Source organism: Anabrus simplex, chromosome 12 (genome assembly GCF_040414725.1).
Source record: "Anabrus simplex isolate iqAnaSimp1 chromosome 12, ASM4041472v1, whole genome shotgun sequence".
Taxonomy (NCBI): Eukaryota; Metazoa; Arthropoda; class Insecta; order Orthoptera; family Tettigoniidae; genus Anabrus; species Anabrus simplex.
Genome location: NC_090276.1, coordinates 83,946,969 through 83,966,930, shown reverse-complemented (window position 1 = coordinate 83,966,930; position 19,962 = coordinate 83,946,969). Strand labels below are relative to the sequence as shown.

General features: G+C 43.3%; 1 protein-coding gene across 1 annotated transcript in view; it reads left to right on the top strand.

The window, feature by feature from the left end:
* The window catches only part of LOC136884458 (chymotrypsin-1-like), a 90,024-nt gene that overhangs the window by 50,627 nt on the left and 19,435 nt on the right, over positions 1-19,962 (top strand). The window lies entirely within an intron of this gene.

The following is a 19,962-nucleotide window of genomic DNA, read 5'->3' as shown; positions in this document are numbered from 1 at the left end:
CTTGTTCGTATACTAAACGTTCAAAGGCTTTAGAAAGCGCAATGAGTATGAACATAGGACGAGAGTCAGAGGGAGATTGTGGGTCTAAACTCTTAGGTACCGGTATAATATTGGATGTTTTCCAAACAGAAGGGAAAGTTCCGTTTAGTAAACAGTAGTTCAGTATGTGCGTCAGTATAGGCAGGACAGCACCCATAATGGTATGTATAAAAGTAATAGGAATATCATCTACACCTGTAGTCTTTGAATTAATCGAGTACAGAGCCTTTATAACCTGATTTTGTGCGACACTGTGAAATGTGAATGGTGGATTGGCTGGAGGAGAGTGCGGTGAGTCGGTGCAGTTAATTAGGGTAGGTTGAATATTTATTCTATTAAAGTAATCGTTCAGTTCATCAAGTGGAATGTCAGGAGTTGTCTGCCTCTGCTGATGTTTTCCTATTCCCAGAGCTCTATGTTGGTCCCATGCGTGACTGGTATTTATGTTGTTAGCTAACTTCCGGAAATATATACATTTTTTATTTGGGATTACCTGCTTTAGGCGATTTCTTAAGATGCGGTAAGATTCGAAGTTTGTGTCATCTAGGGTTTGTTTATAATGTCAAAATAACGAGTCACGGTTGGCCATAATTCTCTTGGCTTCATCATCTAGCCATGGACAAGAAGAGCGAGAAACCTGCATTCGACTTACGTGTGTGTATCTCTTTGCCGCATTATTTGTAGAAAATGCCACTTCTTTATTGCTTATCACATGCCCATTATTATAATAACATTACCGTATTTATTCTAAACAAGAATATTGCATCTTTATTCAAACTGTTTATTCTCGCATTCATTGCACTTGTATCGGAATATATGAAATGCTGCAGTTATGTTGGGATGGGCGTAACAGAGGTAGCCGGGGGCGGGGGGGGGCAGCGATGTGGGAGGCCAGACACCCCATGAGTTTTAACTAATGTACATTAATTAAGCATTTTATATATAATGTACTGGATATTAATATTAGCTTCCGGAGTCGACTCATTGGCTGATGGTGGTGGTGGTGGTGATTATTGTTTTAAGAGGAAGTACAACTGGGCAACCATACTCTATATAACACCAATCAAAGGGAAACAATGGAAGGGATCCGACACTTCGAAAAATGAAGATATCGGCCAAAGGAAGACAAGGGCCACGAAGGGCGGCAAAATGGAAGACTCCCTAGCCCTCGCAAACCTAATAGCGTCGGGGTCAGAAAAGAACAAGAGTTGACCAAGGGAGGTCGGATAGGATAGATGAAAATGAGAAGCCTGGCACAAGTAAGTGGAAACAATACCAGGACTCAGCTAAGGGCCCCGTGGTCACCAACCCACGCTCCAATGTTCAGAGCCCCTGGGTACCCTTTTATTCACCTCTTACGACAGGCAGGGGATACCGTGGGTGTTATTCTACTGCCCCTACCCACAGGGGATCTTTGGCTGGATGATCAGTGTTGAGGCCTTCAGTTCAGAGGGTCCCGGGTTCGATTCCCGCCCGGGTCGGGGATTGTAATCGCGTCTGATTAATTCTTCTGGCTCTGGAACTGGGTGTGGTCCCAATACTCTCCTCTTCATATTCAAACAACATACTACACTACCAACCACCAGAGAGATACACAACAGTGATTACATCCCTACATATAGGGTTGGCGTTGGCGTCGGTAAGGACATCCGGCTGTAAAACAGGGCCAAATACACATGTGCGGTAGAGTTCACACCCGCGATCCCACAGATGTAGGAAAAGTGGGGGAGAAGAAGAAGATTACTATTACCTTCTGGAATCCGCACGAATCCGCCACTTTTACTTGGATCCAAGGGTACTCACTTCCTTTTTAGGTATTCTACACCAACTACATTCTGGAAGTATGGACACCTATCAAAAAAAAAAAATCTGGATGATTGCCCCCCCCAAACTGAAATCCTGGCTACGCTAAGAGAGCAGATGTCAGGTTGTAACGTTGTATTTTTTTTTCTTTTGCCTTTTAACCTTTAGTATAAGAGAAATCTAACCCCAACATTCGTAGACCTTCAGAATTGCACTGCTAATGGCACCCTGTGGAGATACTCTGATATCTCTCATCGTTTGCTGTAACGGTCAAAGGTAGAGATCGTTTAGATTACGCGTGGTATGAGCAGAGAAAACTTAAAGCAGATAACTTCAAGGAGACATATGGGGACTAATCAGAATTGGAATAAATAAAATCAGCTTCCTAGAAAAGAAGGCAAGAGGCTGCCAGGCATCGTCCACGTATTGCTGGAGGCTAGCTTCAATTGCGCTATTGCGCTGTTGGATGCATCTATGAACAATCCCAATGCTGCTTGTGGATCGGGATGCGTTAAGAGCGTAGCTCGAGCGAGGCTATCTTTACAAGCGGCAAAGATGCGTTCCATTTCAGGTGTCCAGTAGTAGTATAAGTCAGGGGTTCTGCAGCCGCCACCGCCGCAGGTCCTCTGCGGAGACCTCCGCCGCATTGATTTAAGGCAAGGTTATTGCTATGCTGGTTAAGAGCGCGAGCCTCACCTCACATCCGCCATATTGAAAGGGCTTAACCTAACTTTTGACGCGTAAGAGAGCAAGCCTAACCTCATGGAGGGGCCAACCTCAGTTTTACAACCGGATGTCCTTCCTGACGCCTCAGAGTGCGAGGCAAACCCCACATCCGCTATCTTGGGGGGCTTACCTTACTTTTACGCACAAGACAAGAAGCCTAACCTCATGGAGGAGCCTAACCTCAGTTTTACGGCCGGATGATCTTCCTGACGCTTAAGAGAGCGAGCTTAACCCTACATCCGCCATTTTGGAGGGGCTTAACCCGACATTTTACACGCAAGACAGCGAGCCTAAACTCATGGAAGGGCATAACCTCAGTTTTACGGCGGGATGCCTTCCTCGACGCCAATTGCACAAGATGGCAGCTATACACGCACCTTATGAGACGCCTTAAGGGCGATTGCGCAAAATGGCAGCTATACATAGGCTCTTATGAGACGCCCGAAGGACGCTTGCGCAAGATGGCGACGACTACCTAATTCCACAAGATTGGGGGAATACATAGGCTCTTATGAGACTCCCTAGGGATGGTTGCGCACGGTGGCAGCTATACATAGGCTCTTATGACGCGGCCATAGGTGATTGACAAGATGGCGACTATACACGGGCTATACTGGAGAAAGGTGATGGCTATGGACGCTTGTGTAAGATGGCGGCTATACACAGGCTCTTACGAGGCTAACTGCTAGAACGTGGGTCACAGCAAGATAGCGGCTACACAAAGAATCTTATGGAGAAACCTTGCACAGGGTTGACATAGGAATTAAGGTGACGCCCTAAGGCTGATTGCGCAAGATGGCGGCCGCGAACAACTTCCTAGTGCTAGGGATCCCCAAGAAAGATCGTCGCTATACATTGGTTATAGGAGACTAACTTTGGACTAGGAGCTAATGACGATACATTGTTTTTATAGGCCTAACTCTACAGAGCTGCCTCAGGGTCTCACAACTTATAACTTATGAACTATTAGTTTGATCAGCTTAACATTCGAGAAATGAGACAAGGGCTACTATGCAAGATGACTGCTACATTCTATTCGTATAGGCCTTAACGAGGGCTGCCTCAGGGTCTCACAACTTATAACTTATGAACTATTAGTTTGATCAGCCTGAAATTCGAGAACTGAGGCAAGGGTTATTATGAAAGTTATATTTTATTCGTCTCCAGATGGCGACTGCTCTTATGGACAAAGCTGGCTGAGGAGGCCTACTGCACAAGATGGTGTCTATACACAGGCTCTTTTGAAGAAACCCAGTTTAGAGGCTACAGCACAAGATGGTTGCTATACATAGGCTGTTTTGACATACTCATCCTCTTCCTCCGTTGTCAAGGCATAGCTTTATGTCTCTATGAAACAAGTTTAAACATGCATTCTACTGCGCAAGATGGCGAGCCGCCCTCTTTTTCCTCTTCATCCATATAGCAAAAGGGGAAAAGGGCGCCTCCTCCTAGCAAGAGGGAAAATGGGCAAAAGAACACCTCCTCATCTGTAGGGTACCTCCTGCTCCTCCTCCTGGCAAAGAAATCCTCCTTACAGTTACCGAGGTTAGCTCTCGCCCTCCTCTTACAGACAGATGCTTTCCTCAATTAAACGTTACATTACAAAAAAATGTACTTACGTTATCCTCGTCGCATAAGTTTTTCGAATGAGAAGAAAGCCGTAGGAGGAGGAGGAGGTAAGGAGAACGTAATACATTTTTTGCATGCAAAAATATTGTAGGATAAGCAAATGCTTTATCCGACAAGACAAAAGAGGTTCAATTTAGTTACAGAATGCAAATGTAAAAAATATAGAATTGACATGCTGTATGTATGACAAAACATGTTGAATATATAACAGAGAACTTTCATCGCTACTGTACTTCGTCGAGGGAAACACACACTAGAATTGATTGTAGAACAAGACGAACCTTGTTAGTTATCAGTTTTCAGAACAGAAAACCTTATAACGCAAAAAATTACAAGATTAATCTCTCTGTTGATATAATCGCACTCTTATCCAAACAGTGGGCACACATATAATTGCAAATGTTGTATATCTCCATCAGACATACTCCTTCTTAATCTCCGCAGATCAAATGAGTTTACTACTTTGCAGGGGATACCTTTGCCGTAAGGAGTTAATTTTGCGGGATTCGAGCCCATGCATCAGAAAAAATCTGTATATATTTCGAACTCTGATTTAGTTACAATAGAAAAACGTAGATTCAAACCTGTTCTCTTATCGGAAACATGGAAAGTAAAATAAACGCCTAGTGCTATAAGAAACACATTGGTTATATTTAAGCTCGTAGCAGTCGAACAAATTATTAGATAAACATGTAACTTGAAATTTCCATTAGGAAACATATTATTTCAATCTGTTGGCATTGGTTACAAGCATGTAGCTTGTGCAGGAGAGGGCTACTATTCAAGATGATTGTAAAATGCTGAACCGAAACAATAACCATGCTGCATACATGATAGGGAATGAAACCGACGGGTTACTTCTTATCAAAAGGGCAAAAGATGAATGATCTCCTCCTCGTCCTAGGGTAAAGGGCTAATGGGCTAAAGGGCTTAAGTGATAATGGGCCAAAGGACTAATGGGCTAATGGATTAAGGGGCAAACGGGCAAAAGGTCTCCTCCTCCTCCTAGAAAGAGTAAGAAGTTGGTACATGTTTAACAGCAGCAACACCCTCATCAATTGTTATCAGCAAGACCGCCTCTACTTTGTTAGGTGTAGCAAAATCATCTCTATTGGTAAATGGTTTTGTGTTGAGAACCGAAGAAATTCATGCTACACATAACAGGGAATGGACCCCCCAGGTCACGTCTTATCAGAATTACCTAATAAAGAATAAAATCCCCGACCTATTAGTGGTGCACCAGTTGCGTTTTTTCTAACAGATATCAGTATCTGCTTGATAGTTTTTAGTGTTTGGAACACCGAACTTCTGATTTTAATATTTCATGCTTATAGATTTGAACTCTAGAGACTTTCAATTAGCAACTGTAATGTTGACTTTCCTTAGAGATTAAAACTTCGTGTTCAGAACCAAAACGATTCATGCTACGCAAAATATTGAAAGGGAAAATAGCAGATCTGCATTTAACACACACACAGAACATTCAAAGTAAATATTTGCATGCAGCGAGCTGGCTGGCTCGTGACCGGAGCCAGGCACCTCACTTTCATCTATCCTATCCGACCTCCCTTGGTCAACTCTTGTTCTTTTCCGACCCCGACGCTATTAGGTTTGCGAGGGCTAGGGAGTCTTTCATTTTCACGCCCTTCGCGGCCCTTATCTTCCTATGGCCGATATCTTCATATTTCGAAGTGTCGGATCCCTTCCATTTTTCCCTCTGATTAGTGTTAAATAGAGGATGGTTGCCTAGTTGTACTTCCTCTTAAAACAATAATCACCTCCACCACCATCGCGACCGGAAATAAGCGTTAATTTATTAATGACACAGCAGTGTGCGTCGACTGCATGTCGTGGCTTACATAGGAATATAGTACCGTGTTAAGATTACGCGGAATTTTTCAAATTGCCCTCTACTACGTGCCTAAGGTGGCAACCGTGAGGTTTAGCCCCGACAAGATGGCAGCAGTGAGATTAGCGATGTTCGGTTTAAAATTCCATGCCACGGCGTGCATAAGGTTGCAGTAATGAGGTTTAGCGCGGTGAAGATGGCAACAGTGAAGTTAGCGATGCTCTATTTTCCTGAAAAGTAAGGTTAGGGTCCGTTAAGATGACAGCTGACAAAAAAGCGCGTGGCTTTGTTTGCAAACAAAGTCACGTGGTCGTGACGAAGGGTCACGTGGTATGCCACGTCAGCACCCGAAGTTTAAAATCCACTCCTGCGTAGTTAGAACTCGTCAAAAAGCACGTAGATTTTGAATTCAGCGCTCGATGTCATTAAGAGCCGCATTAAGAATTACCATGTTTAAAATATTGTGAACAAAGCAGCAGTAAGAATAGCGGTATTTAAAAGCGTGTACGCATTACCTATCGATTTTGCATGCATCAACTTCATACTAAACTTCTTCCGCTAGAGCGTGCAACAATCGCATGTGTATATGCTGCTATCTTAGCATGACCTATGTGCACAGTAACTTAAAGCAGAAAGAATAGCTATGTTTAAAAATCTTGTGAACATAGCAGCAGTAAGAATAGCAATGTTTAAAAGCGTGTACACATCACCTATCGGTTATGCATACATCGACTATCGTACTAAACTTTGTGCCCTGCTAAAATGGCACGTTCATAAATACGATGTTTCCCATATTGCAAAGAGCTTGTATCGACCTCACCTCGATTGAGTTAAGTGTTTCCATAATTGTACCAGAAAGGGCAGCTCCCTCGGTCATGAGCACGGAAGATCATTCTTTCGGCAAGACTGTTTTTTACCTCTTTGGAGCGACTCTTTGCATTGTTACGTGTGTGAAATATAAACATGGACCCCACGCAGATTGCAGTCTCGTTTTTATGCCATAAATGTTTTTTAATAGATTTAAACTTGACCCATACTACCATCATTCTTGTTACTTTGGTAATTGGTATCACAGGTATGGTAATCCTTACATTAATATTATTTCTACGGTTCTGTTTTGCCATTCTCCTCTTTTAATTATGGCCGATTGATATGCATCCTTCTGCTCTACAGCAAGAATGGGCTGAGTGTCCGTTGTTGACGTGATTGTGATGTGTTCATACCTGGGTCTCTGATTGATTTATTTACGTGCACTTCATTGTAAAGTATTTTGCTATCAAATGAATGTTTGCCCTGCGTGTCGACGTGGATGTCTATTCGCGTCGTACGAAGTGCGTAAGCTGATGGGTTTATGCGTGACCACTGGGTCCCTTTTATCCTACTGTTAATTGTCTGCACCGTGCACGCTATCTCTGACGTATGTGAGACCTTTGATTGTGACCATGAAAGTCATACTATATGAGTTGGTGCTCAACTCATTAACTGGAGTAATTACTCGTATTGTTTGCCGATACTGGCAATGTCTGTATGTTTGAGCGTGTGTGGGTGAGTGGAAGGAGAGAATGGATGACGTATCGGCCAGCTCGTTTTATATTTTGACTTTGTTTCTGGGCCTCATGCTTGCTGTCGGTACGGTGATATTTATTTTGCCTTGGTCTCAGTCATGGCTTTCGCTTGCCCACAAGGCCGCCATGTTGTTTTCTTATATTCAGGCTATGTGAATGCCTGTGCTTATCTTTGGGTTTGAATTTTGTTTCTTTGGTCCAGAGATGTTCCTTTCCATGCTATGTCTGTGATCCTTCACATTTATTTTAGCTTCTCTGGGTTTTCTTTTTTCTTTTCTGCTCCTCGCTGCGTGGTAAATTTGATCTGCGTGGTAATTGTTGAGACGATGTGGAAGTTAAATAGACGCGTATATAATTAATTTTATTAATCTCGCGGAAAGAAAGGCCGACTTGATCCGTGTGGATTGTATTCATATTACCACATTATGTAGCGAGATTGGAATTGAGACGGTGAGCCCGTCTTATGAATAATTTAAGCTTGGTGTTTGAAAAAGCTGTGCTCACGCATTTGTGTTATGACTCCAATTAGATGAACTGTGCACATGTACGTATCCTTTGCTTGAATTGCTGGCTTCATTTCTTGTTTCCTTTTTATTTCTTTATTTCAATAAACTCTCATTTAAATTTAGTTTGGGTTTTATTGCTAGTAGCTTTAGCCTCATTCCTGTTCTGCTTTTGAAATGAGGACCGTTTCCAGTTCAGGGCTGTGTTTGGATTTTCCTAGTCGCGGTCCACGCCTCGAAACTTCCGACGCGTGTGTTGTATTGGTGATGTGGGCTGTCGGTAAGGGAGGGGTGCGGTGCATCTTTTTCCGCAAGAATGTACAACGATCGCATGTATATGTGCTGCTATCTTAGCATGACCTATGTGCACAGTAACTTAAAGCAAAAATAATAGCAATGTTTAACAATATTGTGAACATAACAGCAGTAAGAATAGCGATGTTTAAAAGCGTGTACGCATCACCTATCGATTTTGCATGCATCGGCTGCTTACCTCATGACCCTGACATCACGACCACGTGCACTTGTTTGTAAGCATAGCCACGCGCCTTTTTGACAGATGTCATCTTGACGGACACTGACCTCACTTTTATGGACCATAGAGCACCGCTAATCTCACTGATGCCATCTTCACCGCGCTAAACCTCATTACTGCAACCTTATGCACGTCGTGGCATGGAATTTTAAACAAAACATCGCTAACCTCACTGCTGCCATCTTGACGGGGTTAAACCTCGCTGTTGCCACCTTAGGCACGTAGTAGAGGGCAATTTGAAAAGTTCCACGTAATCATAACTCTGAACTATTTTCCTATGTAAGCCACGACATGCAGTCGACGCACGCTGCTGTGTTATTAGTAAATTAACGCTTATTTCCGGTCGCGAACCAGCCAGCTCGCTGCGTGCAAATATTTACTTTGAATGTTCTGTGTGTGTGTTAAATGCAGATCTGCTATTTTCCCTTTCAATATTTTGCGTAGCATGAATCGTTTTGGTTCTGAACCCAAAGATTTAATCTCTAAGGGAAGTCAACATTACAGTTGGTAATTGAAAGTCTCTAGAGTTCAAATCTATAAGCATGAAATGTAAAAATCAAGAGTTCGGTGTTCTAAGCACTAAAAACTATCAAGCAGATACTGATTTCTATTAGAAAAAACGCAACTAGCGCACCACTAATAGGTCGGGGATTTTATTCTTTATTAGGTAATTCTGATAAAAGGAAACCCGGGGGTTCCATTCCCTGTTATGTGTAGCATGAATTTCTTCGGTTCTCAACACAAAACCATTTACCAATAGAGATTATTTTGCTACACCTAACAAAGTAGAGGCTTCTTGCTGATAACAATCGATGAGGGTGTTGCTGCTGTTAAACATGGACCAACTCCTTACTCTTTCTAGGAGGAGGAGGGCGTGATGAGATGGTGGAGGAGGAGGAGGAGGAGACCTTTTGCCATTTTGCCCCTTAATCCATTAGCCCATTAGTCCTTTGGCCCATTAGCACTTAAGCCCTTTAGCCCATTAGCCCTTTACCCTAGGACGAGGAGGAGATCATTCATCTTTTGCCCTTTTGATAAGAAGTAACCCGTCGGTTTCATTCCCTATCATGTATGCAGCATGGTTATTGTTTCGGTTCAGCATTTTACAATCATCTTGAATAGTAGCCCTCTCCTTCACAAGCTACATGCTCGTAACCCATGCCAACAGATTGAAATAAAAATTTTCCGAACTGAAATTTCAAATTACATGTTTATCCAATAATTTCTTCGTCTGCTAGGAGCTTAAATGTAACTAATGCATTTCTTATACCACTAAGCTTTCTGTTTAAATTTACTTTCCGCATAAGCAATATGCTTGTAATCCATGCCAACAGATTGAAACGATATGTTTCCAAAACGATATTTCATATTACATGCTTATGTGATAACTTGTTCAACTGCTAGGGACTTGGATCTAAGCAGTGTATTTCTTATAGCACTAACGTTCTGTTTAATTTTACTTTCCGCATGAGGTACATGCTTATTACCCATGTCAACAGATTGAAACAATATGTTTCCGAACAGATATTTCATGTTACATGTTTATCCGATAAGTTGTTCGACTGCTAGGATCTTAAACGTAACCAATGTATTTCTTATAGCACTAGGCGTTGTGTTTAATTTCACTTTCCATGTTTGCGATAAGAGAACAGGGTTTGAATCTATGTTTTTACCTATTGTAACTAAATCCGATTTCGAAATCTACACAGATTTTTCTGTTGCATGGCTTCGAATCCCGCAAAATGTATCTACTTAGGACAAAGGCATCCCCTGCAAAGTAGTAAAATCATTTGATCTGCAGTGATTAAGAAGAAGTATGTCGGATGGAGATATACAACATTTGCAATTCTATGTGTGCGCGCTGATTACATAACAGTGCGATTGTACCAACAGAGAGATTAATCTTGTAATGTTTTGCCATACATACAGTATGTCAGTTTTATATTTTATATTTTTTACAATTGCATTATGTATCCAGTTTGAACCTGTTTTGTTCTTACTTCCTCCTCCTACCGCTTTCTCTTCAATCGAAAAACTTACGCGACGAGGATAACGTAAGTACATTTGTTTGTAATGTAACATTTAATTGAGGAAAGCATATGTCTGTAAGAGGAGGGATAGAGCTAACCTCAGTAACAGTAAGGAGGATTTCTTTGCCAGGAGGAGGAGCAGGTCATTTGCTCTTTTCTAGTAGGGGGATAGTTTTTGCCCTTTTGCCGGGATGAGTAGCCCTTTTACCCTACAGATGAAAAGGTGATGTTTTGCCCTTTTTCCCTTTTGCTAGGAGGAAGCGCCCTTTTTCCCTTTTGCTATACGGATGAAGAGGAAAAAGGAGGCCGGCTCGTCACCTTACGCAGTAGAATGCATGTTTAAACTTGTTTGATAGAGACATAAAGCTATGCCTTTACAGAGGAGGAAGAGGATGAGTATGTTATTACAGCCTATGTATAGCAGCCATCTTGTGCAGTAGCCTCTAAGCTGGGTTTCCTCATAAGAGCCTGTGTATAGCCGCCATCTTGTGTAGTAGGCCTCCTCAGCCAGCTTTGACCATAAGAGCAGTCGCCATCTGGTCCTTTACGAATAGAGTAAAGCAGTTATCTTGCATAGTAGCCCTTGTCTCATTTCGCGAATGTTAGGCTGGTAAAACTAATAGATCATAAGGTACATGCTGTGAGCCCCTGAGGCAGCCCTCTAATTAAGGCCTATAGGAATAGAGTATAGCAGTCATCTTGCATAGTAGGCCTTGTCTCATTTCTTGAATGTTAAGTTGATCAAACTAATAGGTCATAAGTAATAGGTTGTGAGACCCTGAGGCAGCTCTGTAGAGTTAGACCTATAAGAAAAATTTATCGTCATTAGCTCCTAGCCAAAGATAGTCTCCTATATCCAATGTATAGCGACGATCTTGCTTGGGGGTCCCTAGCACTAGGAAGTTGTACGCGGCCGCCATCTTGCGCAATCAGCCTTAGGCCCTCACCTTAATTCCTATGTCACCCCTGTGCTAGGTTTCTCCATAAGAGCCTATGTGTAGCCGCGATCTTGCTCTGACCCACGTTCTAGGAGTTAGCCTCATAAGAGCCTGTGTATAGCCGCCATCTTGTGCAGTAGCCTCTAAGCTAGCTTTCTCCATATAAGCCTGTGTATAGCCGCCATATTACACAAGCGTCGATAGCCATCATCTTCCTCCATAAGAGCCAATGTATAGTCGCCATCTTGTCAATCACCTATGGCCGTCTCATAAGAGCCTATGTGTAGCTGCCATCTTGCGCAACCATCTCTAGGGAGTCTCATAAGAGCCTATGCATAGCAGCCATCTTGCGCAAGCATCCGTAGTCCGTCTCATTAGAGCCCATGTATAGCTGCCATCTTGTAGAGTTAGATAGTCGCCATCTTGCGCAAGCACCCCTGGGGAATCTCATAAAGGCCTATGTATTGCAGCCATCTTGCGCAAGCACCCCTTGGCCGTCTCATAGAAAGCTATTTATAGTCGCCTTCCTGTAGAATTAGATAGCCGCCATTTTGCGCAAGTGTCCCTAGGGAGTCTCCTAAGAGCAGCAGCCATATTGCGCAAGCGCCCTTAAGATGTCTCATAAGGTGCTGTGTATAGCCGTCATCTTATGCAATTGGCGTCGAGATGGGCATCCGTCCGTAAAACTGAGGTGAGACTCCTCCATGAGATTAGCCTTGCTGTCTTGTGCATAAAAGTAAGATTAAACCCTTCCAAGATACTGGGTGTAAGGTTAGGCTGGCACTCTTAGGCGTCAGGAAGGGCATCCGGCTGTAAAACTGAGGTTAGGCCCCTCCATGAGTTTAGGCTTTATCTCTTACGCGTCAAAAGTTAAGTTAAGCCGCTACAAAATTGCGGATGTCAGGTTAGGCTCGCTCTCTTAAGCGTTAGGAAGGGCATCTGGCCGTAAAACGTAGATAAGGCACTTCTATAAGGTTATGCTTGCTGTCTTGCGCGTAAAATGTTAGGTTAAACCTCTCCAAGATGGCGGATGTAAAGTTTAGATCGCTCTCTTAGGCGTCAGAAAGGGCATCCGCCTGTAAAACTGAGGTTAGGCCCTTCCATGAGGTTAGGCTTGCTGTATTGCGCGTAAAAAGGTAGGTTAAGCTCCTCCAAGTTGGCGGATGTGAGGTTTTTCTCGCTCTCTTAACCAGTATGGCGATAACCTTGCCAGAGGCCGATGTTGTGGAGGACCTGCGGCAGTGGCGGCTGCAGAACCGCTGACTTATAGTACTTCCAGTGTACCTGTTGAGGGCCGCGTAAATTGGGTACATCTGCGAGGAGTGGAGCCAGGTACTGCGAAGCCTAGGGAAGGAAACGGCGATAGAAGTTGGTCATTCGCAGGAAATGCCTGTGATCTCGTGCAGTTTTCGGGAGAGGAAAATGCTGCAGAGCTGTGATGCGTTCCGGCTGGGTCGTGTCCCTGCGGCGTAGACTTCGTATCCGAGAGAGGTGACTCTTGGAGATGCTAAGACACTCCTGGTAGCGTTAATCAGGATGCCATACTCAGAGAGGCGGTGGAAGAGATCTCGTAGGTGGCGCTTGTATTCTTCGGGACTCTTAGAGAAGACCAAGATGTCGTCGACGTACGCGAAAGTGAAATCCAGACCTGATAATACTTCGTCTATGAATCTTTGAAAGGTTTGACCAGCATTGCGCAGTCCGATGGTCATGAAAGGAAACTCAAAGGGTCCGAACGGCGTTATGATTGCGGTCTTCGGAATGTCACTTGTGTTCACGGAAATCTGAGTTTAGGCCTTCACTAGGTCGATAACGGAGAAAATAGTGCATCCGCAGAGCTGATGGCTGAAATCATGGAGATGCCGAGGTGGATACATGTCAGGAATGGTCCGTGAGTTTAAGGCACGATAATCTCCGCAGGGCCGCCAGCCTTCGTCCTTCTTCGGTACCAAATGGAGCGGTGACGACCAAGGACCCTCAGAGCGTTGTGCTGTACCTTCCAGAAGCAAGTCATAAAACTCCTTCTTAGCGATCTGGAGACGATCCTGGGCGAGACGACGAGCTCAGCAAGAGACAGGTGGTCCTGGTGTGGTGCGGATGAAATGTACCGTAGAATGGCGTACTTTTCGCCGGGCTCCAGATGGACGAGTGAAGTCGGAATATTCCTTTAAAATTTCATGAAACGTAGTCGGTACATTGAGAGCCTTCACACTGGGCTGTAGAGAGTTAGCAGTTTGGACGTTTACTGATAAGCCTGTGATGCCGTAGACCAAGCGTTTGTTACGACAGTCTGGCAGAAGATGGTAATAGGCGAGGAAGTCTGATCCTATGATAGAAAGTGTGACGGCGGCAAAAACAGATTTCCATGAAATGTCTCGTCGGAGTCTGAGATTGAGTTTCATGTGGAGAGTCCCGTATGTATGGATTGTGGAACTATTGGCAGTTGCGAGTTCATAACTGGTCTGATGGCGACGCCCCTTCAGAAATTTATGCGGGAAGCAACGCAAATCCGACCCAGTGCCGATCAGAAATTGATGTTTACTGCTCTTCTCCGTGATAAAGAGGCGGTTTCCGTGTGTTGGGCAACCATTTACCACCGTCACTGATTGCTGCTGGTGTTTGACGGGAATCTGAAAGGTGATTCGAATTTCTGTGCCTTTTCGCGGAAGCGGCGAAAGTAACAGCAGACACGTTGTGCACCGGCTGGCGGAGAAGACCTGCGGCTGTTGCTAGGACGGCTTGGCCGATCACGGGAATGAGAGTCGAGAGCGTGCGCGGAAGGAAGTTTGCAGTGCTGCCGTCTGGTGTGAGAGTTCATCTATCCTCTTCGCGAGCTGGCTCACCTCACTAACTGGTGGTGTACTTACGGCGTGAACAGTGGCGGGAAATGACACGGGTGAAACCTCAAGAACTTTTTCAGCCAGGACGGCAACTTTATCTAGCGGCATCTCACTCTGTGTTTGTAAAATGGCCTGTACTTGTGATGGCAGGCGCTGTATCCATAACTGTCTTATGATCTTATCTTGTACTTGTGTGCAGCCGGCGAGAGACCTAAGGTGTCGTAAGAACTTTGATGGCTTTCGGTCACCGAGCTCCTCCTCCATGAGCTGTTGAAGAACGCGTTGCTCTTCCGATAGGAAAAGACGCCGAATGAGTTCGGTACGCAGATACGCTTATGTATTTTGCGCCGGAGGGTTGGTAAAAATATCTTCAACTTCCGCGGCATAGCGACTGTCCAGCTGGGAAACAATGTACGCGTATTTTGTAGCGTCTTGCGTGATACCGGATACATTGAACTGCGCTTCTGTCTGAGCGAATCACAACGCCGGCTTGTCTGAGGGTGATGATTGCGGCGTTTGCTGTTGAAGTTCCTGTTGTAGGCGGCGATTTTGCTGTTGTAATTGCTGTAGGTGCTGTTGTAATTGCTCCATAGCGACGGCGGTAACTAGCGTGTGAATAACACCGACTTTATGTAGAAAACAGTATCACTGTATCAAATGTGGGGAACATTACGCTTCCTGACTTGCCAGCTACAGTAAACACAACATTTGAATAGAACTGTGCGGAACTACTGTTGTTTCCTACAATACCGTCCATAGATAACAATGTGTAGAAAGGCACTCGATGTATTTGTTTACTATATCTTGTTTTGATTATGCTGCCATGGAAATCATAAAGGAGATGGGCAGTCTACACGCTTTCACTGGCGCTGCCTAGTGTGCCGAGGTCCAGCTGCTGCGCTCTAGGTTCCTGTGGCGGAGGGATGACGTAGTTTCGCCACAAAACATCTCATGTGTGAATTAATATGAGGGTGAAGATTCGCTGGAGCACGAACAGAATAAACAAGTACTAAGCAAATAAATGATGAGGAACTATAAAGAGAAATAGTATTCGAAACGTACTTCCAACCTATTAGGTCATCTTACGTACATTTAGTACGTGTTGAAGAGGTGTTAAGTACAGAACAAAAATGGCCAAGCAGACACCAGTGGGATCCGAACCCACAACCTCCCGATTTCGCGTGATGACAGTTGTGCCAGATCTGTAGCTTAGATCCTTTCCAAAAGAACGAAGATGGCCTAGGCCACCGTAGCTCAATTGGTAGAGCGACCGACGCGAAATCGGGAGGTTGTGGGCTCGGATCCCACTGGTGTCTGGTTGGCCATTTTTGTTCTGTACTTAACATCTCTTCAACATGTACTAAATATACGTAACACGACCTAATACGTTGAAAGTCGGTTTCGATTACAATGCGGTCGTGAAAATTCAATATTCACAGAAATAGTATTATACAGCAAATGGAAAGACGGGGAACCAGTTTACAGAATGCAATAATGTATGATGGAATATCTTCGATAAATTTCGGAGTTACTCGAAATCATTTTTAAAAATTCCAGGTAAACAACTGATCAGAAATCTGACACCAGAGCAACAGTACTATATTCAGATCAATTATGATTGATTGATTGATCGATTGATTGATTGATTGATTGATTGATTGATTGATTGATTGATTGATTGATTGATTGATTGATTGATTGATTGATTGATTGATTGATTGATTGATTGATTGATTGATTGATTGATTGATTGATTGATTGATTGATTGATTGATTGATTGATTGATTGATTGATTGATTGATTGATTGATTGATTGATTGATTGATTGATTGATTGATTGATTGATTGATTGATTGATTGATTGCCGTCATTAAATGTTCTGTTTTAGACGTTCTGTAATACCGTCACGCAGCTCAGCGGGACTGTGTGAAATGAGAAACTATTTGCAGGCATCCGTACGAGGCATCTTAAATGTCTCTAGTGAGAAATTGGTGGGCGGCCCCGCTTCAGACGATCTGCACTACAGAAGCTGATGCCACGCGGTATACAAAGACTAGGATTGAATACATTATCAAGGGTACCGGTAATGTTGGAAAAAATCAACTTCTTTGAAAACGTTTAAGAAAGTTGCAGATAGGGACAGATCATTGATGGCTGATGATTGGGAAACTGCATGGTAACTCCAGTTAGCAGAATATTGTGAAACTAATGTGAGTTAGCAGATAAACTACTTTTATATACCTTCATGGCCTAAGTGTTCACACATATAGGTGAAGAGCTCGGAGTCTATACCTACAGATTCTTCAATGAAGTTCCCTACTAGAAACAAACAACGAATTTAGAGCGTTCTGGCCAAGGCGCGCGGCAATTCAAAGCAAACAACGTTAAAACAAAACTTCCATCCTTGACGTGGCGAATGCGATTTGACCAAGGTCACGAATTGTGTTTCGCGAGTTTGTTTGAGTATGGAACTTCTGGAAGAAGAAGTTTATTTTATATTCCAGTAATGTTTATCTTCTATCATGACCTTACTTACGGCATGTGTTTGTTTCCTCTACATATTGTGACCGTTCACAACGTATATCATGATACTCAGGAGATGTATTATGCCGTTTTCCGGGTCATTCTACGATGAAAATTGTCCAAGTTAGGATTTTTCCACCCGTTCCGGGACACGAATGACAGTACGCTGACTCGCACGACCCAACTCTAGTTGTTAGTAATTAGCAGCGGGGCATTGCAGGAGCGCTGGTACTTGAAGTTTTCTCACTCCAACCGCGAGCGAGATGAAAAGAGACGCATTATCATGTGACTGAGTATCTAGGTCACTAGCAGAGCTCATGGAGGATATCCAACGTAAGAATTAACATTATACCGTATTTCCCTCATCCATTCACCACTGCCAACTCACCGAGTTCAATTGTTTTTCACAAGACAATTAATACAAATCCAACAGTACTCAACGGATAGTCACGTGCAAACATTCATTTGAATCAGAGAATTTTACAAATAATTATGAAGCTGAGAAGTGCTCTACATAATTGAAAGAACGGTAATTACGCCGTAACAAGCGTGCGTATTAATGATTACCAGATGTTGGGTCTTGACCATGGTAACGAGCTCAAGGATTCCGCTAGCACTCGTCACCATCCATCGACAGAGTCCAAAAGACGCTTTTAAGATCGCTCGAGAATCCACGAAGCTATTTTACTAAGATTCACTCAGTGAAAATGGGAGTACAGCTGCTACAACTTGATACTGTACGACACGTGTTACCGGAGCGCATTTTGAGAAAGAGGCGTGTTTTCCCCCCTCTGCCGGCTTCAGGGTGTCTTGCCTATATCTTACGGAGCTGCGAAACAGACACCAGCAGTTCATTTTCAGTTCGTTATCAGTTCGTTACCAGTTCGTCGAGACTTGTGTGTGATTTCTTTGTGAAGTGCGAACAGTACATTACACTGATGTATTAAAGTCTGTGATTTATGTGGAAGTAACCACAATCTGATTAAGCTATTTACGTTTACAGTGTAAGGCACAGTGTTTAGTAGAAACGGTACGAAAACGTGATGATCGTTGTCCGTGTGACGAGGAGGTCGTGCATCGAGCCTCATATATAGCTATACTAGTACGGCTCAATTAACATAAATAGGCAAGTACTTAGCTAAGTGCGTGGAGAAAACGTGTCAGAAACGGACGTGAAATATTTAGGGAAGAGAATGAACGGCCCATTGTTGGCAGTGTATAAGGGTAGTGCCTCGTCAAATAAATCCCTAACGCAGTGAAGAGCTCGACCTACATATGACTAAGTGCAGTGGAGTATGCCTGAATTATTGTTATGTAGTACGAAAGTGTTAACATATTAGTAGCGTGTCCAGCGACATTTCCAAGTGAACCAGTGAAACTTCAGGGCCTAGAGTAACTATCAATAAGAAGGATAGGTAGATGAGGAGGAAATAGTGTCGGGCTTCAGAGACATAACCGTCAATAGGCTGGGGTGCTCGTGTCATTGAGCAGATCCAACTTCATATTTAATCTGTGATATGTGATATAAACCAACGCATTCACATGAAATAACTTCCCCTCATTTACATAAGGAGTCCACAAGAACGTCGGAGTGAACTAGATGTCTAGTTGTCTGCCGGAATTTCACCTTGTATAGCAGAGAGAACGAGACATCTAGCTGCCCGCCGAAATTTCGCATTGTATAGCAGAGATCGTCCGGAACTTCGCATGAGATCAAGCCGTCATGTTCGTGACTCATCATTTGGTCATCAGAGGACTTCACATCGCTGAGGGCATCATGAAGACCGAGTAAATATATGGGTGTGCCCCCCTGTAAAGCTGTGTTCGTGGTTGCTGAAGGTTGAGTACTCAGATCATCACCGATTCACTAGCTGACAGCAGTCATCACAAGTTTTTTCCATTTGTTGATTGGACACTCCACATAATGAGATAGGAAACCCCCGTTTAGAATTTAAGACGTCGGAGACAACGAACGAGACATGCAATTGGAATATACATTTCATACGTATTTAGCTCGGGAGTGCTTGGAATAACTTGACCCATGCAATAGATTCATCTTCAAGGTGGCTTGTTTCCGGCGTATCGAGGGGAAGGCGACAGGCTCTAGCTTGGCCGTGGTATTGTGAAATGTAGATGAAGCTCCTTTCTAGTTAAATAGATTAGCGCGAAGTGCATGCCGCGCCATAGATAAGTGAACCACGTCACAGCTGGCGTGATTTATGTTACCTGGTTAAGGAACGAGACGGGACGAGCGCTCGCTCTGTTTGTGAAGGGTAAAGGAGTAATATCTGTCGTATTTCCCTCGAAACAATGATTCCAAGCTACCATTTATTAATAATACCGTTAATTATGCTCCAGTGTTCTGAGATGAGCGATCCCACCAATTTCTTCTTTAACCATTCAGAACGCATAGGGTTATAGGTTAACATATTCCATGTCTCAGGAGACCCAGGTTCATTCCTGGGAAACAGTGAAAGTTGGTGCTCGCTGTTACTACCGACAGATGGAGTGAATACTCTGCAACTATATCTAGTGTATTTAAAGTGCATATGTTTTGTCTATTTATTACAGGAAGTGCAAATTTTATATTCATGAGATATTGGATGTTTGAAGTCGCTCTATTGTTCGTACACAGAAGTGCAGCGTAGTATATAATGTCATGTTAGGTATTTGCTTGAATACCAATGAAACAAGCCTGTGTTACATTGCATATTCAGCATTGATTAATTTAGGGAAATGACGTGATACGGCCTTCAAATATTTGGAAATGTAGTCATAGAAACATACAATTTACTTCAGTTCATCCGATGTTAGGGTATCGTAACTCGGTATAATTTGAATATATTAATTCTCGACAGATAAAGAGAATTATAGCAGAGTATGCCCATACTAATTAAATATGTATAATCGTGATAGGCAATGCGCACTGTGCTAGATGCAAGTGCAAATGGTAACTAATTCAAGAGGAAACGCCTCTTTAA